Here is a 4,387-nt window from a genome sequence, read left to right as displayed (position 1 = left end):
ACTGACGCAGGGAAACGCAGGCTTCAGATAAGTTATAAACAATATAATTTATTAAAGACTAACAATACAAACATAAACACAGTGCAATACTAAAACATAACACAGTGCAAACGAACCAAACCTAACCACCCACAGATAACAGTACATAATATGCAAGCGTCATCAGGCAAGCCGGGTCAATAACAATCGGGCAGGTAGGTACAGGGGGTCAGGCAGAGAATGGTCGGGGTCACAAGCCAGGGATGAAACAGGAGAAGTCAGCAGAGGTCCGGATCAGGCAGGGTCAGCAACAAATCAGACAGAGACAGGGACAGGGACAGGAACAGGAACAGGAACAGGGATGCAGGAACAAGATACAGGGCCAAGGAAAAACACACACCAAGGCAGAGACTGCAGGTCTGGCCATCCCTTAAATACACCTGTATAATCAACTTCAGGTGTTTGGCTGGCTGCAGGGTTGAGTCTCTGATTGCTGGGAGCACCCGCTGGCCAGCCCTGGTACTGCAGCCCACAAGGCAGGTGAGTCCCACCATTACTGGCAAGTCCATTCCTGACAGGAAGAGAGAAAGAAAGAGAGAAGGGGGGAGAAGGAGAGACAGAGAAGGGGGAGAAGGAGAGAGAGAGAGGGAGAGAGAGAGGAGGGGGGAGAAAGAGGGGGGGAGATAGAGAGAGAGGGGGGAGAAAGAGGGAGGAGAGAGAGGGGGGGAGAGGGAGAGAGGGGGGGAGAAAGTGAGGGGAAGAGAGAGAGAACAGAAAGAAAGGGAGAGAGAATCATATATACATACATACACTTATTGAACTCTCTTGCTCCCTCATTGGGGAGGGGGGGGGCGCAAACTTTTTGTGTTGCCTAGGGCAGCACAAAATCTAAATACACTACTGGATGCGGAGAGGGCCACTTGTGCACATATTGGCCTGGAACCTATCATGATGAGCTGGATCACTGCACTGTATCAAAACCCCGCGGCTAGGATTAAAGTTGATGGAACTTTCTCTGCAACAGGAACTATTAAAAACGGAATGAGGCATTGCTGCCCCCTTTCTCCTCTTCTCTTTACTCTCACGCTTGAACCCTTCATAAGGCTAGTTCAGCAAAATGAGGCCATACTGTACATGGTTTCCAAATCAACAATCAGATATTCAAAACTGTGGTGTACGCGGGCGATCTGCTGTTTTTCTTATCTCAGCCTCATATTTCTGTACTTAATCTCCTGAGCTTAGTCAATAACTTTGTGCATGATTATACAACTGACTAGTGTTGATTCAAACGACATGGATACGTGAACTGAATATCCTAGTTATGTGTATCTTGCTTGTTGCTAATTTGATTCCACTCTGTTCTGCCTTTATATGAATGAACTTCAATTATTTAACCTCTCTAGCGGTCTGATTATGTCCATATTTCTGTGCTCAAAGCGGTACATTATTTTGCATGGAAATATGTTGTTTTTTTATTGTAGGCTGTAATTCTTAGGAATAACTCACTGAAATCTGTCCGAACAAGAGTCTAGTAAACATCCCGAGGATGATAAAACTTGAAACACGAAATCATAAATTATAATATAATAAATAATCATAAAAAATAATAATATAATAATAAATTTAATTCAATAATATAATCAAACCAAAGACACTGAAATGTGAAATAGAGCGCCAAGTTCGCACATCGCTGAGCTCAGTCGCAGAATCGTTTTCAGTGTCTGATGAGGAATTTCCCCCACGAATCATTATCACTCAATTCTGCAAGTGGTTCTGATTTACTATCGCTGTTCTCTAGCCGGTCTAAAAACCGCTTTTGACCTAAAGGGACACTTTTTGGACGCCATGGACGTTTCTCAGTTTCCAGGCAGAAAGAACAGTAAAAATGCAGGCAGGGCGCCGGACAAAGCACTCGGGACAAAATGTATGTGAAATGGTTTGATACAGGAATGGAATATTATCAGATTTTAGTGTATTGAGTGAATGTCAAATTTTGAAATTTTTGAATTTCCCGCCGGTTCCGTCCCCCGTACGTCCCGACGCTCGCAGGGAACGCAACCCAGAAGATGGATGCCGGCATCGGCCGAAGGAGATGGCCGGGGATGCTGCAGGAGGGACATCGCGGGAGCGCAGGACAAGGTAAGTGCGGGAGGGATCCTGGAGTATTCCCGAGTGTAGCTCGGGGTTACCACTTCTGGTACTGAAACTTTACCCCGAGCTACACTCGGGAATACCGCCAGGGAGGTTACAAAAAAAGTAATGGGGCTTTTAGGTTATTTATGTTAGGTACAGGGGCGGACTGACCATTTGGAACCTCGGGCACCGCCCGAGGGCCCGGGGTCACTAGGGGGCCCCATGAGATGCCCTTGGTACCTTTTTTCAGAGGCTTTTTTGAGTTTGGGCAAGGACACAGGGGCCCCATGATCCCCTATTGCCTGGGGGCCCCATGAGTTCTCAGTCCGCCCCTGGTTAGGTATGAGGGTGGAGAAGAAGCATTGACTCTTAAGTCTGAACAATTTATGTGTCAAATCTATTATCTCATTATAGTCCTCTATCCCTGAATGTCAAAGTGGCCCTTTACTCACATATGAGACAATGAGACATTAAATAATCCTAACCCTTCCCAATATCCATTTGGATTTTTAATTTTTTTTTTTTTTTGGGGAAGCAAGTAGCTTTTTCAGCAGGTACTTGCTTTCATTTCCTTATCCCTCACCTAGGCAAGGATGACCTCACCTTGGTCCACTTGCAGCCTCTTGGGATATATGTCACACATTGCAGGAGAGGCTACAGGTCCAGTCTCCCAGATGGCCCTTAACTGGGCCCATGTATAGCAGGGAGCTAGCTGTGACCAATCAGAGAGCCACAGTCAGCACCAGAATCCAAGTACGCGGCACAAGACTAAAGACAGAGCTGAAGACTTTGGGTTCTCAGCAGGGGCGGACTGACAACTCATGGGGCCCCCGGGCAATAGGGGATCATGGGGCCCTTGTGTCCTTGCCCAAACTCAAAAAAGCCTATGAAAAAGGTACCAGGGGTATCTCATGGGGCCCCCTACTGACCCCGGGCCCTCGGGCAGTGCCCGAGTTTCCAAATGGTCAGTCCGCCCCTGGTTCTCAGAAGACAGGAATGGATTCCATGAACTGGTAAGTGTGTGTTTTTAAAAGTCAGCAGCTACTGTACTTGTAGTTGCTGACATTTACTTTTTCCAATACCAACTAAAGTTCCTCTAAGATTTGCGACTGATTTGTGCTTGTGAATGCCTAAAAGCGGAACTACACTGTAACTGAGCACCACAAACCAAAAGTGCCATACAATTCATTTTGTAATATTCAAAGCAAACTCCCCCATCCATCCATGTCTCCATGCTTTATTTTGCTGAGAAATCTCTCTGAAAAACACCTCCTAGCATTTCTAGACGTGGCCATCTTGAGTAAAGGCAGATGATTCATGTAGCATTTATTTACTGGAATCCATCTGCCCTTAGCTCAGGCATGCATATAGGAGGGTGTATTTAGCTGAGGAAGCCCTACTTTCCTTCCTATTTAAGGAGGCTAGGAGAAAAAGGATTAAAACTAAGTAATGTTGATTTAGCCCATTCTATGAAGGTGGTGGTTAGAGCTTGGCTATTGGCTAATCCAAATGGACAGATACCATGCCTTGCTGGTCCCCTGTTACTCCATTATGGCCCATTCACATGCTATCTGAAATTCTGATTGTGCTGGATCCCTCCATCTGGGCTGTTAGGGGTACCAAAACTCTGGAACACATTTGTGATGGGACCAGGGGCGGACTGACCATTTGGAAACTCGGGAACTGCCCGAGGACCCGGGGTCAGTAGGGGGCTCCATGTGATGCCCCTGGTACCTTTTTCAGAGGCTTTTTGAGTTTGGGCAAGGACACAGGGGCTCATGATCCCCTATTGCCCGGGGGCCCCATGAGTTGTCAGTCCGCCCCTGGATGGGACCACTTTGAAAAGCTTAAAGTACAGTTTAACTTTCCTAATTTTCCTCCATTCAGGTACATTCAGCTCCGCCATGCCTATTCTCAGCACTTTGGGACCTTTCTGATGATCCTACTCTCCTTCTTCTTGGAGGAGCTAATGAGAAATCCTGATCTAACCAAACCACTCTCCTTCATAGATATTAATCTATAAGGCCCTCCAGCCTTCTGTACATAAAGGATTGGAGTCCCTGCTATCTAAAGGTGGCAGGAGGTGTTGGACCTTGACGATTATGGCTGGGAGGATGTTTGGGAATACCCTTTCCTTCAACTCGGCAAGGGATCGACTGATTCAGTTTAGGATTTTACATAGAATCTCTCACCCTTGAGGCTTCATAGAATTTACCCGAGTGTCCTTCCTACCTGTTGGCATTGTGGGAGCGAGTCAGTTGATTGTATACCAATG

This window comes from Staurois parvus, unplaced genomic scaffold (genome assembly GCF_062004578.1).
Source record: "Staurois parvus isolate SC_StPar_1 unplaced genomic scaffold, SC_StPar_1.0 ptg002113l, whole genome shotgun sequence".
Lineage (NCBI taxonomy): Eukaryota > Metazoa > Chordata > Amphibia > Anura > Ranidae > Staurois > Staurois parvus.
This window is presented reverse-complemented; position numbering follows the sequence as displayed.